At 39.7% G+C, this 26,107-nt stretch overlaps 1 protein-coding gene and 1 long non-coding RNA gene across 4 annotated transcripts in view; one reads left to right on the forward strand and one right to left on the reverse strand.

Moving 5' to 3' along the window:
- Positions 1-651, reverse strand: part of LOC105430891 (uncharacterized) — a 42,287-nt gene extending 41,636 nt beyond the window's left edge. The window contains exon 1 of the long non-coding RNA XR_968233.2: positions 168-651. This is a non-coding gene — a long non-coding RNA (uncharacterized LOC105430891). The remainder of the gene's footprint in view (positions 1-167) is intronic.
- The window catches only part of LOC105430892 (uncharacterized), a 72,292-nt gene that overhangs the window by 32,394 nt on the left and 13,791 nt on the right, over positions 1-26,107 (forward strand). The window contains exon 1 of one of the 3 annotated variants that reach the window (XM_011644663.3): positions 649-1,589. The exons of the other annotated variants lie outside the window; for them this stretch is intronic. The gene's annotated coding sequence lies outside the window, so the exon portion shown is untranslated. Of the gene's footprint in view, positions 1-648; positions 1,590-26,107 lie in introns of those variants that run through there. 3 annotated transcript variants of the gene reach the window in all.

Consider the following 26,107-nt stretch of genomic DNA (forward strand, 5'->3'; position numbering starts at 1 on the left):
TCAGAATGTCTCCAAAATTGTTTCAAAATTCGTGTTGAGCTTTTTAAAACATAACTAACTCTAACCTAAAAAGATATTAAGCATTAAGTTAAAAATCAATTAATGTGAGGAATGATTCAACATCTCGCATTATTATAATTATTTATATAAGCAAGACTTTTACTTACGTTCCGAGGCGCGCGCGGCACTCCGTGCCGCAAAATGTGTCTTACTGATTTTGGTGGAAGTGGATAAAAGGCTAATCACTTAATAGAAAAAATGCGGCAGTTGCATTGTCTTATGGTTGAGATGCTAAATGAGGAATACAAAAAGGTCGATAATAGAAAAAAAGAACTGCATTAACAATGATTTTTCAGAAAAACGAAATTTCACGGCACTCAGTGCCGCGGCGCGCCCGGTTAAGAAAACATGTTCTAAAACGAAATATAAAGAAAAGGGAAGAGTGATACCAAATGGAAAGAAAAAAATAAAGTCGTTTTACTTGGAAAAGAAATCCGAGAAATATGCAACAAGAAATATACATGTAATATGAAGCAAAGCGAAAGAGAGATAGAGAGAAAAAGAGAAACAAATGCAGTGTGCGAAACGTCGATCGGTTCACCAAGTGTACACCAAGTGTACGCCAAAGCGGCAACGAGTCAAGTGCGCTCGCCGAGAGCGCGAGCGGCCGACAGTCGACACATCGACGGAACCGCGCGCGTCCTTGCCAGCTCCCTCTCCAAAGTTCTCTTCGCCAGAGTGGGGGTCCATCCCTACTACGGTGGTCCCGCTACCCTCTCCTCTGTGCCACCACTGCCGCGCGCTATGTAAGAGCCCGTACATGTTACCCCACGTTCCAGTCTCGCAGTGGCATTCGCGGGTGTCGTTTCGGGCGCATCGGTAACGCGGTACGGATCGCTTGGCGGACAAGAAGGGGCGATAAAACGCTCTTTCTCTCTCTACCTCTCGCGCACGGTGGACACGGAGAGAGAGAGAGAGACACCCACGTAATCACGGACACTGCGCGCCAGGTACCGAGGGAAGGAGGGAGACCCGGGGTGTGTGTATTGTGTGAGTGTACGTTACGTGTACGCGTGCGCGCACACGACGAGTTCCCTTTTCAGTGCTTTGCGCGGAGCCGCCGCGACCTCGTCGTTGAATTGCCACGCTCGCCGAAGGCCGAAGAGCGGTTAATCGGGTGGAGTGATAGGAGAAGAGGAGAAGAAGAGCAGTCCCGCGCGCGCCGCCGTTTCCGTACCCACACTCGGCATCTCGCATCAGCACTTTTCCTCTTTCCTTCATTTTACCTTTTTTCCGCCCCTTTTCCCTTTTTTTTACTTTTGTACGTACGACCCAGCTCATCACGCCCCGTGACGCGAGTGTAATTACTCGAGTTGGAAATAATCTCTACGACACATCGTCGATCGATCTGTCCGCCCCTCGTCCCAACGCGAGTGTTTGAGAGAATGTGAAAAAGAGGCAAGTTCCCGAGGAATTTTCGCAGTGTGGATAAATCATCGTGACAGGTGCGGCGAGGAATTGCAAGGAACACCGTACGACGTCGACGTGCGGGATTGCGAAGGGTGCGTGCGACGTGTATCGAGAAACACGTGAGTATCCTGGAGAAATTCCAGAGCGCGCGATCGGAGGCACGAGCTCGAGAAACGCGCGCGAGTGCGACGAGAGACGTCACGTCTCTCACGAATGACACATACACGCGATGCGTATCTCGCGTTGCGTAATCATGCATGTCTTTTTTTACGCACCATTGGAAAGAATACAACGAAACGGAGCAAAGATCGGAGCAACGGTGCTGCGATCTCGCGCGAAACATATTGACGCTTCGCCAGTTTACGATGAGTTCGCATGCTAATGGATTCCGAGGCAAAGAGCACTTTCTTGCGCATTTTCTGCAATTCTCGTGATTCTTTTTTTTTTTTTTTTTTTTTCGTAATTTTCCGATTCGCAGAAGTTGATTCGCTCGCGACAAAACAGGCGTTCGGGAGTGATACTCACGCGATACCTCACGCTTATCTCCCGCTTGTCGCCCATGAGCATTGATAAGCTCGCGGCCAAACTACAAACTTATGTAAAATTATGACCGCGGATCGAATTGATTGCGCAGAAAGTTGACCGAGTGAGATTTCTTGCCCGTAGGCTTCTCGCTTCTCATTGCAAAACTCCGACTCACCGGGAAGCACATTCTTGGGACGCTTGAAAAATTGACTATCCCGATTTCGCAAAGAATTCGTTTATTAATTGTTGTTCCGCGTCTTTAGCCTTTTCGGAGATCAGTATGCGTGCAAAACATACAAAACTGTTTCGTGGTTTCTAAAAACAGCCAGGTGACTATTTATATGTTTAAATTAATTTCGGATTCGAGCCACTCGGTCGAGCCATCGCTCGCGACATGACGAACTGGCTGTCACATGCGACGCGGGTGCGTAAGCGGCCGCGGTTTCACGCGCACGGCACGCCGTGACGCCGATCGCGCGCATGCACGCGGTCGCGTGCTGTTACGTGACGACCGAGCGCGGTTCGAGTTCCGTGCCACGCCGACGACGTATGTTTGGGTATATATATATCTGCGATATACGTAATACACCACGCCGTCGCGTCGCTGCTTGATTTTATTCCGTTCCGCGGCCGCAATTATGTAGCGCAAGAACAGGTAGCGACAGTCGCGGCCTTGATACCATATCGCGTAAAGTACATCTTCGCGAAAAATACATAGTAATTCCATTCGAATTCTTCCTACGAATATTCCCAAAACGATCCAGTTGCGTGAAAATTCAAGTTGCTTCGTATATTACTTAAAACCGGCAATTCTTAGATATTCCGAAATTTGTAGTAGTCGTAAACGCTTCGAACGTATTTGAATATCAGAAATTAATTCAGATTTCCTAAAAATGAAACTGTCTATAAAATAAAGATTAAATTGAAATAATAACATAAAATATCGAATAATAAAAAACTGCGTTCCTACACGGAAGGAACACTTTTGCTGGCAAATCTAAAAATTTGACCAGATACAGATCTGAAAATAATTTTGTTGGCCCATCCAGTAGAATATTTAAATATGATGATAATATTGCAAAAATGTTTGATCTTCTAACAATCAATTTGAACATCATATATAATAATTTTGAAGCTCCAACAAAATCATTTTCAGATCTGTATCTAACCAAATTTTTAGATTTGCCAGCAACAATATTTTTTCCGTGTAGAATAATTAAGATATTTTTCAAAATATTCAAAAATTTCATAAGTTTCAAATTTAATAAATACGATTCAAGATTGCCATCCTCATTTCTTTATTCTCAAAGTGATTTGATCTTGAGTTCATAACGCGGCTGATGCAATAAAGTCGAGATGGATAAACTGCTCGAGGTAAAGTGTAGAATGCCTGGATTTTACTTTTCGCATGTAATTTTAAGTCGTAACTTTTGTAACGAGCTATGATCTCAATTATACGACATATTTTTGCAATATATTTAATCCAAATGTATAATAAAACCTCTGTCCTACATTCATCTTACGATACAGTCGAATATGATGTTAAATAAGTTTTATCCATTAAATTAACTCGTGACCATTATGTTCTCTGGAAACGAAAGAACTCTGCAGAACGTGACACCACTTTATCAGCAGAAAGAATTTATCAGCTAAATACGGGCAACCGCTACCGTATTTCCGCCTCGTTGGTATCGGAAATTTCTTTTACGTCACATGGATATTTTAGGTAGATACATTATCGAATAACTGATTTGCGCGAGGGAATAATGTGACAAGAGGGGATAAATAAATCCCTTTCCTCCCTCAATCCTCATTTAAATTCGCCTTCCCTCTCGGATTATGAGCAAAAGACATGCGCGTGTGACCTGTCGATCGGTTTAATTCCATTAGAGTGTTGCACACTCGCTCGCGCACGTGGGAACAAGACGATTAATTCCTTCAAGGCTTAATCCGTTGAGGACAACAATCTGGAGCTAATGAGCCGCGTGACTCATGGCTCCTCCGCGTGCGTTCACTTTACGCGAACACGGTCATTACGGCGAGTTACGTTAAAGATCGCGGGGCAGGGGGGGAGGGGGCGACGGAAAGCTGGTTTTTAACGTCGCGCGGATCGCGAGAGCTTCTGTTATCAAAGTTTAGATTACACGTGTAGTGTAGTGTAATCTAAAAAAGTTATACAGATATGCGCGCGACAGAATCAATGATGTTATTGTTTTTTTTTTGTCAAAGAAATTACACGAAATATTATTTTACCAAATACTCGTAACTTTAATCCACGCAAGTGTGACTCCACTATACGACGATCACAAGCGAAAAGCATTCCGCGAAAGCGGCATTTCTTCCTCTCTGTAAAATTCCCAAACAAAACGGCACTTATAGGCGAGAATGAATCGCAGGCGTACGACGTGAAGCGCGCGTTCGACGCTTTTGCGAGCGGATACGCAAATTTATTTGCACAGCTGGTACACATCTATCAATCGTCGCGCGGTACTCGCGCGTGTACTCGCGCGTCCATTCGTTCCCACCGCGCATTCACGATCTCTTGCCAGCGTTGCTCCTGTCGAGCGAAAAAAAAAGCTTGATGTACCGTAAATTCCGTTTCGCCTGTGAGCCAGACTCTGTGAGCGTTGTTAAAGTATTAACGGGATAACACGTCGCTTATCGAATAAACGATCGAGGGTCCGCGATATACATATATCTTCTCGCGGCGTATACGCGCTTTTTCGGAGCCGAGCAAATTGTCCGCTCTGCTCGGCTACCGAAATCAGATTAACGTCGATTTTCCGTTCATCGGTCTTCTCTACGATTTTCTCTTTCGCTTAGATATTCGCGTTATTGTGTGTCTCTGTCTCTGTTCCTCTCCCCCTTTCCCGCCTTCCTCATCCTCCCTCGACTTCTTTCGTTTCCGCTGTAAACAATCGGTCGCGCACGTTCTGACCGTCCGTCACGAAATTAATCACAGTTTAATTGGAAAATCTCAGCGCGCAAATACCGTCGCCCCATGATAGGCAAATACATGGGTCGTCGGAATCAGTGGCAGTCACGTAATATGCGAACTGCATCGATGTTACCTGACTACGTCAAGCTCGTGCCTGCAACCGAATCGATCGAGCCACACTCCAAAGTACATGAAAACAATTCCCGGCATACCTTCAGTACACCCCTTTCGGGTGTACCGATCTTAACCGAGCGTATTATCGAAAACACACGGTGGTCGTCGATGAATATCGGGATTTTTGAGCCTTATTTCTCTGATATTAAAGATTCATGCCGATCACGATATGGCAGATTTAATCGCGATGCCATTTAGATACAGCTCTATAATTAAAGACAATTAAAGACTATAATTATATCGAGCACACGTAGAACGAACAAGAAGATTATATCGTATTTATTGCATCAATATTAATGTCCTCCACTCTGAACCAACTTGATTTAATAATTATGTTAATAAATTCATTTTATCTAACATGAAAGACATCGCGTCGCGACTTGCATTCACTTCGACTTTCCGGACGCAGCGTCGCAGCGAGTATCAATTCGCTAACTCGGCGTGAAAGTCAAACGTCCCCGATGCGATATCATGGAAAGCCTTTCTCTCTCTCTCTCTCTCGCTCTTTCTCTTCGTTTGAACGGTAACTTTTTCGTCTCCAGCACAGGGAGAACACTCTCATCCATCACTGGTAAAACTGCTACTCCTAGGTGACGTTTCCGCCTGAGAAGCGCGAAATATCCTTTTGTACGACGCGCGCCTATGTAACTCGCGCCGGCAGGAGATTACTTCACGCCTCCTCCCCCCCTCCTTCCCCTCTCGGTGGCGCCTTCATTAATTTTGCAGCTGCTTTGCCTAAGAATAACATTGTCGAACGAGAGTGGAACATCGACTTGCGCTCCTTCAATAGACGATCGTTAATCTTCCATTCTCGAAAGCCGCGGCTCGCACGAATCCGCTTTTCCGAGTCTCCGTTGTATCGGTGAAGGGGTTATCACTGCATTCTTCCTTTTCAAGTTGCGACAACGCGTCTTTTGCGTCAGCGCGTCCCACCGATCGATCGATGATCATCTCTTGCGATTTTTTTTTCCGCTGATTCGAACCTTGGCTTGGTTTAGAATTGACATTTTACCATTTATGCAACAATCTATTCACATGTGAAACATTAGAGAAGCATGCACTTTCCTTGCAGACACACGACAGCCTCGATACGACAAGCACGAGAGCCTCGGTGCTTGTAAAATTGTCTCATTAAATTCATTATTATTGTTTATTACTCACTATCATATCGCGTTTGAATTCAACATTTTCGCGTAATGAATACTCCAATTAGATGATTACGACATCGTATTGCAGAATTATATATATTTGAGCATTCAAATATCACATAAAACTTAATAAATATATTTACGCGGTTAATTATCATTATTATCATTTTGCGAGGAATATATTTCAATGGTTATTGATATTGATATTGACATGATCGAATCACATCTTTATTAAGATAGTAACCAAAGAAAACGAAACGAAAGAGTCGATTGGACGATCGCCAGCGTCATAGCGAATTAAGCGAAAATTTTCGGAAATTTAGTCTGCGAGTTCGAGTGTTTTCATTATGCGCGACGTTTTATCTCCCTGTTATTGCGGGCACGCTACGTTAAAATCCAGCGAATTGTGACGCGAGAGTGAGGTTTATTGATTCGTAGAATCCAGCGCAGGAGTCCAAATCCACGCAGGGATACGAGACCATTCATACAAAGATAATTTTCAAATAAATAAATAAAGATTGCTTTAAAAAAAAGTTTTCTCAGTATTTCCAAAATTACCTTTAAGCGTCTCACAAAAAGAACGTGTGAAGGGATATAAATTTTGGCTCGACATATGATGACTTGGAAAATAAATTTTGAAAATTTGCCAAGACATAAGAAAAGTAGAATTATTCGATACGCAACGTATTGCGATATCATATATTAATCGTGTAAAATTTATAATCTCGATAATAAAGGTAGGAATAAGACTTGATAAAAATTGTAAGAATGCACGGGACTCAAGCTGACGAAGTACTTTGTATTATTGCACAGCTGTCGCAACAATCACAGCGATGTGTAATATAAACAATATGATAACGCGCGACATTGTCGCGTATTTTGTACATAACGTAATTTCAGAACAGTGTTGTGTCTGGTGAGATTTCGATATCGCCGTCTTGGATTCAACTTGCTTGAAAAGGATTTAGATTTTTGGAAGATGTGGAGAGAAAACAGAGTGCCGCGAAGCGAAGTTAGAGAGAAGAGAGCTCGTTAAGAGCCCTCTAAGAGAAAATGACAGGATAGCCAAACGAATCTCCTCCAGTTACTCTATGGTTAAGCGTAATTTTACCCCTTCGCACTCAAGGAGCACTGATCTTTTTTTTAATTTCATTCGAACTATCCTCGAAATATTCTTTCGTTGCTATTTCGGTGGCACAAACGGAGATTTTTTTTTAATTATTTTATGATTTTAAAGCGCGATTTTCGCGTTTTCGAAGCATCGCCGATGTCACTTTGCGGTATCGTTTTTCTTCTCTTGCGATATTTACTTATGGCGTGTTGTTCAGTCGCGCGCGATTTCGCTGCTGTCATCATACCTGCTAGGTATTGATCCGTTGACGCCGTGAAAAACGGCGATTTGATCTCAGAATAGGAAGGGACACTCGCAGTTCTTCGGCTCGGAAAGATGCCAAACGGATGCCTCTCGAACGCAAACCGTCGGTGATCGTGCGACCTACTACCCTGTTTTTCCATGCGATTTGCGAGATCCACCAAGTTCAAAGTGGTCGAGGCAAGTCGTGCGTGGCAGGTATTATCGGCTTGCCACGTTAGGCATATCGCGGTATATCGAACGAAAACGAAATCACGCGCATCACGCGAGATCCCGATGTATAACGATCTAAAATTGGCGCGCCCGTGCGCAAGGTTGAACAAACACGATTGCTATTTCAAGTATGAACGCAATTAATTGAAAATAATCTATAAACTGCGAATACGATCGAAATTCATATCGTTATATCGCGATCGAGTCATCTCCGTTGGAATTCCGTTGAAATATCGTCGACGTGGAGAGAGGGGGTGGGAGATGGGGGGGGGGGGATATCAGGTGAAGAGTTTCAAGTATTATCACGTTTTTTTCATTCGCGCTGCGATCGCACAGAGTGCTAACGCGAGTATTCGTCACGAATCACGCGTCACGGATACAAATATCAGACTGATAACGAGCCTGGTCAAAGCTAAGTCGTCTTTTATCACGACGACGACGATTGTTTGAACAATATGTCAGCATGAGTGTGTGATATGCCGTAGTACGACGATCAGGGAGTCTTTGATATTATTAATTGTGGAGCCTTGAGACGTAGACACGTGGAGTCGTTACTTAAACTACATAATCGCTGCGATCTTTGCACGCATCATTGCCAGGCGTGTTATTAAGACAAGCAAATGTTTGTTGTATTTATTGATAAGAATAATAATACATAAATATCATAATTGCTTAATTTAAATGTTGCAATGAAATAAAAATTTTCGCCATTTTTTTATTATCAATAGAAGCGCTCATTGTGTGTATCAATGAGTATGATATTAAAACATTAAGTTAAAACAATTACGTCATATAATTATGTTGATGGCATAAGACATTACCTATTCCCGTACAATACGTACGCTCGTGTTGTAATAATTATCTCTCTTTTTTTCCTTTGTCAGCTCGATCGATATCATTGTTAAAGGCGAGGATATATTGCCGTAGGGTATACTGCTTTGAAAAAAGTAGTATACCCTACGGCAACATATAGCATAAAAAGATGTTAACGACGCGGCGCTTTATCCGTATTGCGACTATTCCATCCGCAATACGTTCGAATATTCAAACAACAATTATTCGGACAATGACCTCCGTAATCGACACGTCAGCTAAAAGAGGAACGTTGCCGAATACACATGTCCACGTGTACGTACTACGAGCTCTTATTAAAGAATCCATATTTCAAAAACATACTTGTTTGTATTTCCCATTCGTTTTGAAAGTTTCCAGCGTATTGTTTATATTTTATTTGCACCTATTTGCTACCTTTTATTCGTATCTCAATGAATAGAAAAATGGGAGATGATTAGAGATGGCAATGTACAAAATAATTTAATTTTGTCAATATTGTCCGAAACAAACTAGTTTATACTTTTGTTTGTATGCTTTTTTTTTGATTATACTTCAAAAATGGCAAACACTTTTGGAAAGAAAAATTTTACAAGTTTTAAAAAGTGTACTATCTTTCTTTTATCCTGAGTGATAGTTATTATATTGCTCTTTGCAGAGTTATAACTCTGAAAAAAGAAGGGGAAATATCATGCAGTATGCTTTTAAATTAGACGGAAGTCATTAGCAGTAGCACTTGGAAAGCTACTACGAGCTAGTCGCGTAATCACTTTAAGTAGAGAATCATCTTGCATCTTGCATTTTGCATCTTGCATCCTGTGAATGCAACAGTCGCAATTGACGCATACTTTTGTGATTGTTTCTATTAGCGGAAATAGATGTAACTTTATCATTTGCTAAAATATTTGCGTTGAGCGAAACGGCGCATATGCGGTCTTTATAATAGATAATTTTTGCAGAGTTTAAGGCTCGTGTGTAAGGACCGATCGATGATATCGGGAAATTGGGATCGCTGGCGCATGTGATGCTTAAGTCGTGTACATTGTCCTCCTCCGCGTGTGCTTACTCTGTCTCGGTCTATCCCTTTCCCTTTCTCCCGGTTCCGATCTAAAGCCGCGACTGCGTAATATCGGACGCCGGTAGTCGACGTTAATCGCGATAAAGCCATTATCGCGATGACCGTCGTGCGTGCACGCGCATAAAGCGCCGCGATAAACTTCCAGTTGAATGAATAATAATTTTCACCTTGTGCGTGGTTTCGAAAATAAGGTAGAGACTTTCTAAAAGCGCCACGATTCACGAAGAATTGCAAACTATATCATAAAATCGAAATGTAGAAGAGAAAGGTAGGGAGGCTAAAAATTGAGAAAAAAATTATTTAGAAATCAAGTGTAAATCAAGTTGTAAATCAAGTTACGAGTTAAAAATACTTTAGGGATCGTATTTTATTATTCTTTGCTATTACCTTTTATTAACCCTTTTATGGATATAAAAAAGGTAACAAACTGTATACAAGGTATGCGATATTACACATAACGCGCAAAATGAGGAGACTTTATTGTACATTAGATATAAATAAATTGAAGTCTTGAAAGAAAAAGGGATTAACGTATAAAATGAAACAAACATCTAGTGTAATTTTATCGCCAAAGAATATTTTCAGCTCAGTTTATTTTTCTCTGTTGTATATTATATTTATATTTTCTTTGTCGTTCTTTCTAGTTATTACGTTAAACGTTTTCAAAATTCCGTTATCGCAAAGGTTCGCCAGAAAATCCCTCCGTGATGATACATGTTTGCTGCAGCATCCAACTGCAAGGTAACGTAGCGCTTGTCCCGCTTACTCCCGCCGGCACACATAACAATCTCAATTATATAACGAGCACGTAATCGAGCACTTTCATTGTTGCCAACTCCGCGTGGCCGCGCAGGAAGCGCCAGAAGCACGATTCTCGTCCGATGAATGACCGTTGAACCAGCTTTTATCGGATCGTCGGATACTTCCGCGACGTGCAACTAGTCGCGGCCAGACGATTGAAGATCGCACATTCGTAATTTTCCACAGCCGAGCAGATGCTCCCGAGGCAATCCGATCCACCGACTCGTCGTTCGTTGTGTAACGCAGGCAAACCGTGTCGCGATTTCTCACTTTGCTCGCCCTCGACGACGCAAATCGAATCTTCGTGCCGTGCGATAACTCGCCATATATAATACAGTCGATCCGAAAATTTAAAGATTTCTGGTACAACATGTAAATATTGCTTAACGATCGATTCGCATGCACGATATAGATAGAGATCGATGATGCGGACGGGCAGGGTCAATGCCGATAGAAATCGAAAGGACTAATCTCTCGAACACTCGCACTTTCCATTGACCTCGTTCATTAATTGACAGGCGCGACCGCATTGAAATCGTCGGAAATCTACCGTCAACGGAGAGAGTAGTAAGAAAGATTCGCCGATTGTGAGATGTGCGTACTCAACATGCATCTTTTGCTCTTGAAAATTATATAAAACAAAATATAAATGTATACTTTGGAAAGGTATCTTGGGTATGTGTACGTATGCTTCCAAGATTTCAATTTTAACTTTAAAAGTTGATAATTTTATAATTAATTAATTGCGATTTTGTAAGCAATCAGAGGAATTTATAGATTACAAAATAAAATGACTCAAAGGATTGTTAAATTTACATTATCGTTTTTCTGTCGAATAGATAAGAAACGCTTATCAGTACAATTGCGTGATTTACTTTTTGTTATTTTTTGCGAAATATTCACTGGTGTTCGATTCCGTTACACTTATTTTTAATTCAATTGCTACATTTTATTATTTGAAACAAAAAATCGATTTATTATATATTTTTACGGGAAAATAATAAAAATGTGTATATTGAACAGAGAATATATTTTTCAATTTAATATAACGACTTGAAATTTTTGGAGTTTTCTATTCGGAAAAAATCGTCCTATCACGTTTTATATGATTTTATTCTATGCACTATCAAAATAGCATCATTTTCTATACATATCACACATTGTTTCGAGTTATACTTCGACATGTTCGATACTGCATTTCCAAAGTATTGACGATATATTCAGCGGGAACTATCTCTTTCTACCCGCGTATTGAGAAGCTTGCGATAATTACAAACGAACTTGAGGAACACTTTTAATTAAAATTACATAGAATACGGCTAATACGCAATATTCGACTCTTTTAAAATTATCGAAACTATTGATACGAAGTCTGCGAGATATTTTATTTTAACTGTGCGCCAGCACGGGGCCGGGCACAGTTTTAATATATATCTCGCGCGAACAACAATTAATTATATAATAATAATTATCATCAAGATTATTTTTGTCGAGATTAAACACGTTGGAAGACGCGTCTCGATTTCAGCGATCGTGGTCGATAAACTCGGCTACTTTAATTATACCGAGACGTATTTTCGTGGGTATTACTCATTCGCCTAACGATTAATATTCCGTTCTAAATCCGTCGCGTGTTTCGGGTCTTACAGTGGAGGAACACGTTCGCGTCACTCTCGCGAATTGTGCGCAGAAAGTGGAGACAAACTCGCCAAAAGCAACAGTACACTCCCGTTTTTATAGAATCCATAAATCTTATCTTGCAATAATTCCGTGACGTAGCGCTATTGTCGCATCGAGAAGCAGTCACCGTTATAAATCTACGAGATATGGACGCGATTATCTCAGTCAACGGGGGAATTTTTACGGACAACGTGCCTCATCTTCTTTCTCCCGCGGCTTTCCTCGATGAAGAAGAACCTCGCCCATTCCAGACGGACGGCTTCGCTTGGATTGTCCTCGGATGCGAAGGAACTTTCCACGTGGTCAGCGGAATTAATTCGCAGCTAAGCCTCACAACCTCGCTCTTTCTCTGTGTGATCCAATTACGGCGGAACGGGATTAGGTCGGGGACACGTGGACTCGCATTCCTTAGGTTCTCCACGTTTTCCCCGACATCGTTCGATTAATCCACCATTATTGCCTAAGCTCTCATCTTCACATCACGCCGTGCTCTCATCTCGAATCGTCGGACGAGGCGCTGTTACCGCTTTTGAAAATTCGAGCACCTTTCAGAATTTTATAATCCTTATAAATATTCCTCGCTACATCTTGATGCGGTCTTGATGTAGCGGAAAAGGTCACAGGTCAGGTGGGGTGAGAGATCGATTGTCGGAGCTCTACTTGGCAATGATGCCGAAGTTTTTGCTCCGAATATAAAATTAGGTGCGTTCGGGCCGGCCGCGAGCCGGGATTTCGGGGAGCAGTGGACGTAAATAGATCACTGTTAGAATGCGGCACGTCTTATTCACACTTACGTAAACAGGTCTTGAGAACGCGGCCCGAAGTCATCACAGCTGAACGAATAAGGAAGTGACATATGCAGCAAAAATTATTCTTTTGTATTTTTGCATAATATTATAATATATATTTGTTAATATTTGAGAAAATATACTTGAAGTAAATCTCATAAGTTTTACATAATTTATCAAGAGCCATTTCAAGCAAACTGTGATTAATTTAATCAACGATGAACTTATCCTACAGAATTAATGTTTAAAGCAAACAGTCTAATCCGATAATTTCTAATCTGATTTTCTTCTACGTGTTATACAACAAAATAGTAATAATTTTATTTATACTAACAAAAATTATAAATATTATACTTGATAAGTTAATCGCGTTGAATAGAATTCGAGTCGAAATCGACTTAAGAAAGTATGTGCGGACGCAATATGTGTATGCAATGTACATTATTAATTGCACGCAAGATTCAATCTTTCAATAACAATATAGAAGATAGATATATCAGAGACTCCGCCAATTTATCTTTAAATAACCAATTAACTCGAGAAATATAATTTCCAAGATTCAAGCTACTAGAAAATTACGCAGCTAATTTCGTCGCGCACGATAGATGCCTACGCTCTCGTTGTCGAACCGTGAAATTTTTCATTCGCGAGAGAAAAATACGTGTGCGAGGAAATGAAAAAGTGCATTTCGGGTGAAGGTAGTCGGATCACGTTCCCGTCACGCGTATTCTTCTACCGCCATCGTCATTATTACCGTTGTTTACCAACACTTTTCTGCGTTTTAGCACTCCCTCGTGCGCGCCTTCGCCTTTACCTTTCTCGGCGGAAACTCGTACGTGCCAGGGTAAAATGCTCTTGAATACGCGACTAAAACACGTTATAGCATGTGGAACGAGGTTGTTTTTGCGGAGCGGTTACGGTTTCACGCACCGCGTGAGCGTTTCGAAAGATCGCCCTCCGAATCGATGCCCTTCCGGGTTGTATGCGCGCATGTATTGCCAGTAGGAAATACCAGAAATTCTTAGACTAAAATGCCGGCCAACCCGGCTCTCTAACCTTGGCTTGGAAATATGCTGTGAGCTAGTTATAGTTTATAAAGCTACCGCGCCACGAAACCGCAATTGCAGATTTCCACCGTCCCCTCGAATAGAACGTTTCGCAATCAAGCATTAATAGTTTGTCCAATTACAGCCGCAGGGAAATTTGATCGATATTTACGCAATGCCGCATATATTATTAGCCGTCTGATTGCTCGTGATTTACAGTGCGTAAAAGAATGTGCGTAAAAGCGGAGATACGTTTGAATTAAAAAAAATTGAAGAGAGACGAAAGAGATAAGCGATAACACGTATTTTTTGTTCGTCGCTATAACAATGACGAAAGCGCAATAGAAGATGCTTGATATTAGAAGAAACAAAAGATGTACGCGCAAGATTGTTCTAAAAAAAAGATAAGCTACTCGTGTAATTGTGAATAGTTTATGCGACGCGTAAACACAAACTCCTCTTCGTTTTCTTCGTGAGCAACCAGCTTTTCACGATACATTTTATTAATGCGCACCGATCTAACTCCATGGAATTTTAATGCGAGGTTTTGCTCGCGCGAGCAAAACGCACACGATCGCATTTGCAGCCGAGCACCGTCGTCGCTGCAACGTCGTCGGTGCAGGGTGCGTCCGTTGCATGGGAAGAAGTATCGATCGGTCTATGTCTTCGAGGCGTTTTATTTTTCTCTCTTCTCCTTCCGGTCGCTTCTTCTCGCGCGCTCGCGCGATCTCGAGACGAACAATAAAACGAAGACCTAGCGTCCTGATCTTTGGATCTAACACACAGTTCGATCAAAACGATCGATATATGTATATATTAATTTTTTTGCGCTGATAATTTTCGAATGGAAATAATTCTTTGCTCTTTTCAATCGGAAATATCAGAAATCGAGATGGTTACAAGAAGATACGATAAAGACTTTCACATTTACTTCGCAATCTTTGTACGAGATTCCAATGTTTCTGTGGAAATAATCCGAGTTAGTGCAATCCTCTTGAGATCATTGGCTCGTGTCCATCGCAAATCTCGATTCAGTGAGATACCGTTGAGATATCGGCGACTTCAAACTCCGCTTTCTTGCCACGTAGTTTCTCATTCGCGCGCCTTCCATATTTCCTCGTAGAAGGAAACCCTATATCCTTTTGAAGAATATTCTCAGGGAAAAAAAATCTATCTTACAGCACACTGATTCTTTCCAACGCCAACGTGTCTGTAAATATGGCACGACTATTAATACTATTAATACTTTGCTTATTCTGCGAAAAAAAAATGATATGACCAACGTGAATTCGTATCATCTACTGTAGAACTGAGGAGATTATCAAATTATCAAATATTTTTAAGAGAACGTTATTACTTTTATTAATATTATGTATTAACAATTCATGTCAAAAATTAAATAATTTCGAATTAAGTACAGGGAAAAGAATTTGCTGTCAGTAAGATTACGCTCTGTTCGATGAGACGAGATTCTCTATCCATTCTCCAATCTCAAAGTCCCGAAAATAATCGGAACCGATGGTCCAGCACCATGGCGGCATTTGGTTCGTGCCCCATCGCAAATCCAGATCCAGTGAAACGTGGTCGGATATCAGTGAGATATCGCCAATGTCGAATCTCTTTTCTCTCTTCCCTTTCGTTACTCCTTGCTCTCTCTCATCCTCTCCCCCTCTCTGCGGGAACACCTCTCCCATTTCCACCCCTTCCGATCCTCCGGAGGGACAGGAAGGCGGGAGCGGCCAGCGACGATCGATCACCACCTCGCCCACGTTTCTTTCTTCCGCTTTTCGCAATGGAAACCACACGAACGTTCGCGGCTCCGAAAACGGTGCTTTTTGTCTCGGACACACCGACTCCCTTCCTGCTCACGAAGGGTTTTTATGAGGTACTCGAGTATACTTGCGAACCCCACGGGAAAACACGCAACTCGCTTCTCTCGGAAGTGACTTGCTTTGTCCAAAGTATTAGAAGGTAGTTATTTCACTTATACGATGTATTTAGGAAAGCGTCTCTTGGAAATGATTAGAATGTTTCCGAGTAAAAATTATCGTTGCGCAGTCGGCAGAACGAATCTAAAATTGTATTGTAAAAATTTGTCCGTGCGTCATGATGTGTTTTGTCGTAAAACTAATAAGTTATATTTTACGTTTTACATTACATGTTGTCTCCGGGTCTTTGATAATTTTTTTCTCCGTTTTAATAGAACCGCATTCGCAACACATAGAGTGAATACAGACGTAACAGCTAATCTCGAGAATAACACTACGTACTCTCATCGAGATCCTCATTTTTCATAACGTCAGCTTGTTAAAGTAAATTAACCGGCAATGGAATATCTGAATACATTAATTATGCATTCGACAACGAAGGCAACGAAGTGAGCGGCACAATACGCTCGTCCGGCCGGATATAATATCGCGATTACATTCTGCATTGGATACCATATTCGTCGAGCGGATTTAATTTACATATACGGAGCCCCTTGTGTTGTACCTCCAATATTTAAAAAGTACATTCTATCCGTCTGCAATAATAAATGCGATATTCCAACTCAGCGATTGAAATGTACATAGATTTTATGTGAAATTATTATTATTTTCATTAATGAGAAAACGCGATCCTTTAATACAACTAAATATGTGTAAGTAATAATAGAGAAGAAAAAAAAACTAAAAATATATGAAAAATATTTTCATGCAAAATAATTACGATAATACCAATGTAAATTGGAAATATCGAGTCAATAAGCTTAAATATGAAATATATTTTACGAGAGATATTAACTTCATTAAAATGATTATTGATTAAATGCATAATTTGTTAATACAAGTTGAAGTTACCCACCGTTTACAGCGTTCGATGTAATCTTGCATGAAATTGCACAATAATTATTATGAACTTCATTTTTTTCTCGACAGTCCGTGCACGATTAGTTTCCAAATCGTTATCACACGTTCGATTCAACATTAATGCAACAGTAATAGCACTTGATGCATTAAAATAGTAATATATTTCTGGACTGTAATTATTTTTATTCAACTATCAAAACGCGATTGATCGTGCGGTAAAGTCAATACTGTAACGGCGATTAGTGAAAGTATAAAGTACTTGGGAACATTAAAAAGCGTTAATATGCGTAAAAATCGAAAGAAAGGCAGTTTTGTGTTGTAAATGACGATGAGAGAAATTCTTCATTCATCCGTGCCGAAACTGCTCGAGGAAATCCTGTTGACGCCTATTCTAGCGTATCAGAATAGGAATATTGAGGACGGATAAGAGAGAAAGGGAGAGATGTGTCTTTGAACTTTCAGTATTCTGTGAACAATTGCGTGTATCCATGTTTAGCCGATAATCGCGGAATTTCTTGTACGATTATTTCTCCTGATTACTGTCGATCCGCTGATTCGAGGAAAAACAGGAGACTCTTTAGTGACATTTAAATCGTGACGTTAGACGAACTCACGTGCGGATAATTTTTTTACAATGGTGAATGCTTGTAAAAGTATCCTCGGTGGCGAGGGAGATTTTTCTCATCTTCGAGAATTTCTATTTGTTTCTGTCATCAAAGTAAACTTGAACTCGTGTTTTTATGTAAGAAATGTTATCTCAGAAATGACATGACATTTTTTTCTCTGAAAAAAATTATACAAGATTTAACATTTACGATAACTTGAAAGAAGTTTAAATTTTATCTATTGTGTATATATGTATGTATATGTCAGAAATGAGAATTTAAGGCTTTCTTGATAGATATGTAAAAATATAGAGGATTTAGGTAACTTTAAATGTTTAATTTAGATAACCTGAAACATTTAAATACTTAATAACTCTGTAGATTTGCCTCTGGGCTTTTAGATGGAAATTATATTTTTGTTAAACGCTAGCTTATAATCTATTTTTAAATTTAAGGAAGATATTTCTCTTTCTTGGAAGAGCATTTGTATATTATGTTATAAGAAATTTACTGAAAATTATTCTGCACGTCAATTGAATTATGTGCGGTTGTCGGATATCATTTAACAGAAGCGAAGTAATTATTTCCTCAAGAGGAACGGAAATTCCAAGATAAGCTGATACAAGAAAAAGCAATAGAGATAATTGGTCACCGCGATTCTTATCTTTTAATACTTTTAACTGTTGTTACATAATGGCGACATTCTTTTTTTCTGCACCACAACCAAAACATAATAAATACTCATTAATGTTGATTACTATACTAATATTCAATTATAGAACTACGTAGAATTCTTTTAATCATGACTCATGGTTATTATTACCGTACACTTTTTGTACGATATTTAATGCTTAGCGTTTTTCCTCGCATTAAATACGATTGATTACACATTTATCATTATTAGCCGATTATAAAATGCAGACAGCAAGATTTTCTGACAGTTTTTCTGTCGGCTGCGAATGATGAAAAGTATCTCGCTGTTATTTCCCAAGTTTTATTCTCAAGACACGTACGATAAGTCTGTACTTTCCTCCACATGTGCGTCTAACGATAGCAAAAAAAAAAAACGGTAATACAATCAATGATACGTCGTATCTTGCGCAGCAAGTTTTATAAAGAAAAAAAAAAAAAAGAAGAATAAAAAAAAAGCGACGAAAACATGTTACGAGTTGGAAGCTCGGTGACTGACGCCACTGACAGTTGCGTGATATTTCATTCCGAGATTTCGCTTTATCGCAAAATCAACAGACTGCCTACACAGATTATCTAGAATGTAGGAAAATACTTGGAGTCGCGCCGTAATAACGGCGAGATAACGGGCATGTGAAATTTTAGTGAGGAGTTTAGTGATGCCACCGTAGATCGTCTCATGGTCGTCGAACAAATTGGTCATAAAAATCCTAAATGGCGATGCAGTTTGTCCTCTTAAAAGGCGCCACAACGGAAAAGAATGATATAACTCGCGAATCGCGCCGTCCGATCGTCTCTCCCAGGCTAGTTCTGAGGATGACAACCGGCCGTATTTTCGCGGATAATGGGCTTCTTGGCTCTTTCTTCTCTCTCTCTCTCTCTCTCTCTCTCTCTCTCTCTCTCTCTCTCTCTCTCTCTCTCTCTCTCTCTCTCCCTCCCTCCCTCCCCCCCCCCCTATTCCTCTTCTCAGCCTCGACTGCTTCTTTGCCATTAAGTTCCCTTACTCGATTCAGACGTTCCTCGCAGACGATGAAATTATCGGCGGGCAGAGACGCGCTCGTTTACTTCCGCATGCGTCGGCATCGCTCGTAAATTTTCATTGTACAAGCACCAAGCTCGAACGCATTCGCTTGCCGAAATTAATTCCACACGAGTGTCACAATCCGACAGATAGAAAATCCGGATGTGAATCGCTGTTCTGTTTCGTCCTCGGAAATGAAAAAGTGTCCTTTCGCGTTGCTTTTACGATTCCATTTCCGCGAAATTGTCCGCCGACATCTTCGTCTCCGCTATCAATTTCCATTCTCCGATTTATGAATTACTAATTCCTTTTTTAATTCATTATATTGCAAAACGAAAATATTAATCTCAGAACAGATTACACGATGGTTTTGCTTCGTTACCTCAAACTTTTCAGAGTCATTTTCTATGTAGCTTTCAAAATTGTGCTGCCTCATCGCAATCTTTCATCAGATTCCGAAAAACTTGCATTAATATTAGCATATTCTCCACAGCATTCTCCTTGTAACGCGATTCTTTATCTTCTTATTTAATCAAGCACTCTTAACGTTACTGCATACGATTGTTCTTATCGATCAAATTGAAATAGTAAAACAGTTGACGAATGTGACAACAAAAATTTCGTTATAACGACGTTATCGGAACTCTTTTCATGCTGATGATAAACTATTTCGGTTGAACAATTGTTTGAAAAGATTTTGTGACAACTACGAAACACTTTCATGACTTATTGGCGGAAGTTGTAATTTTAATCAAATCGCACGAAATAAACGTTATTAAGCGATAAATCGTTATGTCGTTGTCTTGTTGCGATAGAAGTGCCATTTGGTGTGCAATAAGATCAACGATACAGCGATATTTCGCCATTTGATTTGATAGCGCGAGCTATAAGATCTACTTCTCTTAACGATTCATAGAATTCACATATCCGTTTACAACATTTTATTTTTTAATTATCACCGTACCACAATAACGTGGCGTTTAATCAAATTCTTTTAAAAATGGATGATTACAAATAAATTGTTTATTCTGAAAGCGATGTCAGCGCAGACTTTTAAAGTCTCGCTAAAATCTCTCCGGGATAAATCCTATTTCACATTTTTATCGTAAGCGATTGAAATATAAATAATTTTGCGCAAATACAATAACATTTATTTTATCTTGAAAAGATGCAAGTATATTTCTGTCGTAATAAAATATTTTACGATTTATATTTTTAAATGTATTCTTTCAATTTTCTATTTTTTAATCGATTAAATTTATTGCTATAATTATAAATGTGATATATAAATAAAATGCGATATATAAATAATTAATCTATCGTTCCATTTACAATTTAAAAGAAATATTCCTGAAAAGATTAACTTGAGTAGAATTACAATGGCGACAGGCCAAAAGGAATAACGTAACGCCAGTTTGGCCCAAGTCCGGGTATTCAACGAGGGCCCTTCGGAGGGGGGGGGGCTGGGTATCTCCGACTTCTTGAAAGGGGCGGGCCTGCCTACACGTATTTGGGGCGCTATTTAAATGGAGGCTTAGGCTAGGGCAGGTCCGCGTTCTCGCCTTGTTATCTGGAGCAGCAGCGCCTGTGTCTGCAGAGACTGTGTCGTATTGATCTGTCGGTCCGCCTGGCACCGCGCTCGAGAAAGAGCGACGAGCGGAAAGACAGGCGCAGAAGAGGGAGACGGAAAGGGAATGAGGGGTAGTATCCAAGAGGGGGTGAGACGCGGTTTATTATAACCCGCACAATAAAGTTCAATAAGAATTGCCTCCAGAGTGGAGTAGGTCGATCCATAATAGCTGCTGAGTAGAAGTCTGCATTCTCGATAAATAAGATGTCCAATGAGCGTTATGAGGAAGGCGTTTCCAAAGATTCCGCGGAGTATTTTATGCTCGTATAATTTGCGGAAAAGGCTCGCGCCAGTGACCAAGTTTTCCTTTGACTCGACGCGAAAAACTCCTCCCCTGATTTATTTATGTCGCGGTACAGATCGCGAGATATTGTGTTCGGTTCTTTTACGAATACGCTAAGGAAAAGAGTTACAAGAAGCTGTCACGAACGTGTCAACGCTGCGTCGTGAATTACGGGCAAAATCTGTCGCAATCCGAGCGACCTACCTATCTACGTCGGGCGGAAAACGAGATCAGGCGAGTGTCACGCAAACCTGGCCGGACACGTGTTCGAAAGGAATGCTGGAGTTTGCACGTGCAAAATGAGAATTCACTCGTTCGCACCCAGGGGGTTTCTTAATCGCGCGAGAGAATCATTCTTCGTTGTTCATGTAAAAATGTTTTGATAGGAATATAATGATCGCTTCGGAGTTACGTTGCTCGAGACGTAGTCAAGTGTTTACATTATAATTTACATCTTATTTCTTTCCAAGCGGATATAATTATGATTCGTAATAGATATAAATTACTCGTCTATACGATTCCTTTCTAAATCTATTCGTTCGGAACTTGATATCTTCAATTAAAAAATAATCTGACATTTTGTCGACGGAATCTACTTACTTACACGTTGAAAGTTGTATTACCAATCGTATCTTCATCCAGCAAGCTTTTAAGCCATTTCTGTTTCAAAGATAAATGCTACGACGCGCACACGTGATACGATGGTCGATTTGTTGTATAACCTAGACGGGTTATGCAACGTGATTCCGCATGGTTTCCTCTAATCGTGTTCATCGTGGAATGAAGTAATTGCCGCAGCAAAAATGTGTGCTTCTTCTTTTCTTGACTAGAGCCAAAGTAATTTAACAGATATGATGAATTGATTCCAACGAGCGCGAACATTAATATCTAATACTAATATTCTATAACTCTTAACAACAGTTAAGAGCTACGTAATTATTTCAGATCTTCGTTTTTCATATGTACTTACTTAACTTGTCGTCTTATCGACGACAACGTTTCTTATTCGCTCCCAGAACGAACGGTAACGCCCCGGGACATCGTCGGGCCACGGGGCGTCGTCTTGACCCAATTTGCACAGGCCGGCGTAATTAAATCAACTCTCGCATTCTCTTTCTCTCTCTCGCATCCTCTCTCTCTCTCTCTCTCTCTCTCTCTCTCTCTCTCTCTCTCTCTCCTCCCGCTGTTTCTTCGGGGATCGATTAAGCGAATATATATATACGCGAGCTGAGCGCGCGCACTGACGAATTTAATCCGCCCCGTTGAATTCTGAATTCGGAGACCGCTTCGTGTTGCGATAATTGACTCGGGCATTTGGACTTATGTGCACACGTATGTACAACTTGAGAAATTATTATCACGGTTAATTTGTTTCCTTGCCTTTGCTTGGAACATTATTTAATTGTCGTGCATTTATTTTTTTATTGTTAATTAGACACTACACATATTAGACACTACAAATGCGCATTGCGCGCGCAATATTTATTTTTTTGAACAGAAGGAGGAACAAAAAATTACACTGTTGCATTATTAAGAAGATATCGACAATATCGACCACAATATCGATCGACGATCTATCCGACAGATGGCGCGCGTGGCGTTTCACGCATGCGGCGTATTTCAAAGCGCTTGTACTACACATGTTTTTACACCTTTTTCGGGAGGACAAAAAAGTGTGAACATCTAAGTAAAAAACTGAGAGAGGAGTTTTTTTGCGCTTTTTTTCGTGCACACCTGCAAATTTTTTAAAAGTCTGTAACTTCTTCAAAAATAGACATAGCGACATGAGACAAAGATGAATCTTCTTCGTTTTGCGTCCCGTAAATGTGTATGTTAAATACATATATTCGTATCATGACACATATCATGTGTATGTACAGTAGCTGTCCGAATATGCCAAAATAACATAAAATATCTTATAAATTATTGATTTATTTACATTTGTACATTTTTGTTGACATTTTTTAATATTTTTGTTATCCAAAATAACTAGAGGAATCATACTACATAATAAAAAATATATGTCATTTTAAAAAATGACAATTATAAAAAAATCTCAATAGTGGCATCATCTCCAAATAAGTCAATATCGCAATCATGTGACCTTCTCGAAACTCTACAACTTTTATATGAAATATTTTTCTTTACAATGCATTGTTCAAGAGATATTAAAATTAATTATTTAGAATGAAATGGAATACCCTGCACATATATAGTAAAAAATAAAAAAAAATCTATAATAAATTTTAATATAAAGAAAAAACGTTAATAAAAAAATAATAAAATCAATGCAAGAAAATATACGTAAGAAACGTAATGAAACGCGCCACTTATATAATATTATACAACTTATTTATTAAGGAGTATATATTTATAATTAATCACAATTCTATTACTGAAATTTTAATTATTTTTTTATTTTTTAAATGATTATTTAATGTTTACAATTATGGTTCTTTTCAATTTTCTTAAATTTTCTCTTTATTCTTGTTGCTTATATTTCTTGATACTGACTGTTTCATTTATTTGTTAATTAACTTTTTTTTATTCTTTTACACGCAGTTTATTTTTTTAAACAGAAGAAGCAAAAATTATATACTGTTACAATACTGTTATATTATTAATTCTTTGTTACAACACAATTGTCAAAACAACTTTTGCTGACATCGTTCACTAAGTAAATGCAATGAGAGAATCAATCGACATCGCGAAAGAACGACAACATTAACTTCAATATATTCATAGTACTAATATATATATAGTACTAATATATATATATATATATATAGTATTGATGTAACAAGTTTTTTTTGAGAAATAGATAGTAATTTACTATTAATTATTTGAATAATATACGTATAATCACTAGCTGACCTGTATCATTTGATTGAAAGACAAAGAGCTTAGAAAGATACATTATTATTAATAAAAACTTCCAGTAAATATAAGTTTCTTTTTAAGGAATTACCGACAGAGAACTTTGGGCATATTATTTTTGGAACTTACTCATTTCTCGTGATGCAATTGAATCTATTATCCTAGATAAATTCGATCAATAGGTAAAAATTCCTATTTATATATTTTTCACGTCACAATAGATCTGACTAATGTATAAAAATATCTGATACAATCATATTTAACTTTAATATTTAATATTAAGGAAATATTTTTGTTAATAATTGAATTCCTTTTTCAATTCCAAGCCAATGATCCTTTCGTCGATTACATTTTGCGTTTAACGTGCAACGAGCAATTGTGGCTCTATTATCGAGGTGGCATCTTAATGTCGAGACTGGTAAAGATGACGTCGGGAGTCACCTTGTTCGCGTTGTCTTTACCGTCGACATTTCACGTCGTTGTGGATATATCTCGCTCGAGTGCATCGATCGGCGTTCAACACGATCAAATAGCCGTTCGCGTCGCGAGAGAGTAGCGGATAATTAGCCAGGGTAATACGCCGCTTCTTTGTCTCGGTCGATCGCGTGTCGACGTTTACCCCACCACGCTTTGCATCGAGAATATCAAGGATCAGTCCCCGCTGTACCGGAGACGCCCTCCAGCGCTCCATTGACTTCGTTCGCCGAAGGACGCTTTATCTTCGGCCCACATACCAGTACCTCTTCTGCCACGTGACCTCCATTCAGTCCAGCGTAAATACAAAGGGCGCCGGCACCCCCGAGCTCGACTGCACTCCCGCGCGCGCGAGAGAGAGAGAGAGAGAGAGAGAGAGAGAGAGAATGATTGAAAAAAATCCTTTTGACACTTTGACACCTGTCGCGAATTGATTTGCAGATAATTACGTGAGCGACAATAAGATTAGCATAACTTTGCAGCGACGAAAGTTTCGTAAAATTGGATCTGTCTTATTTTTGCTTTGTTTAAAATATAATTTACTAAAACCGAAACGAGGTAACTCTTTCTCGGATAACCGAGAAAGAGAAAGAGACGGGAAGAGAGACGAAGAACGAAGTGCAATGCGGTTGCGCTTTTGCAAATGTCATTTGAGGAACTCCGAATAAACATTATGAGTCGAGAAATATCGCGGGAAAATCAAGATGGCAGAAATTACGGGCACTTCATGAGGCACTTGGTCAGGCACGGGTGCCGCAAGGTCGTATATTTTTAACCTGAGAACCTTCCGGCAGCCCTGCCGCGGGATCAATACCCACAACCACCCCCGTCTCGTCGTTGTGTACTACTGCTAGAAGTAGAGACCGCTGCTAACTTTAACCTACATATCCGCCACCTCTGGCTGGAAGCCCACCAGTGGAAACTTGCCACCGAGTCAAGTACAGGAAGCGCTAAGGGAGGGGAGAAAAAAATGCGGGTACGCGATGCAGATGCGCGCTGAGTAAAGCCACCCGCGAGAAACGAGTCGCGAGACCGCGAGAGTGCAACGAAATGTTTTTCGATAAGAAAGTTGGAAAACTCATTTCTATTATCTTACCTCGTCGAAATATTTCATCGTAATTCATGCGCCGTTGCGCGCGAAATGTAAATTGCCTCCATCCCTAGAACATTTATATTAAACATACAATTTTCTTATTTTCCATTAAATAATTATATTCGGCTACTTTAAACTGGTAAAACCGGAAATATCTTTTAGAGTGTATTTCTTGTAGAATATACATATTGCACACGCTGGAGAAAGAGAGCTCGAATAATTGGCTGTAACTTATCTCCAGGAAAAGATTTTTAATGTGTGTGTGTGTGTGTGTGTGTGTGTGTGTGTGTGTGTGTGTGTGTGTGTGTGTGTGTGTGTGTCTGCTGTCTGTCTGTCTGTCTGTTAGATTGTAAATTCATTAAATTTTTCTGCAAATGAAATTAAATATTAAATTGGTAATCAACAATATGCATAAAAGATTGTGCCTTCGAGTATTCGAAGCGTAATATATTTGTATGTTTTTTTCTTATAGATAATGTGTATTTTAAAGGAGCTTTGAGCAATAAAATCCATGTAAGGTG

Source organism: Pogonomyrmex barbatus, unplaced genomic scaffold (assembly GCF_055798465.1).
Source record: "Pogonomyrmex barbatus isolate J1 unplaced genomic scaffold, ASM5579846v1 scaffold16, whole genome shotgun sequence".
Taxonomy (NCBI): domain Eukaryota; kingdom Metazoa; phylum Arthropoda; class Insecta; order Hymenoptera; family Formicidae; genus Pogonomyrmex; species Pogonomyrmex barbatus.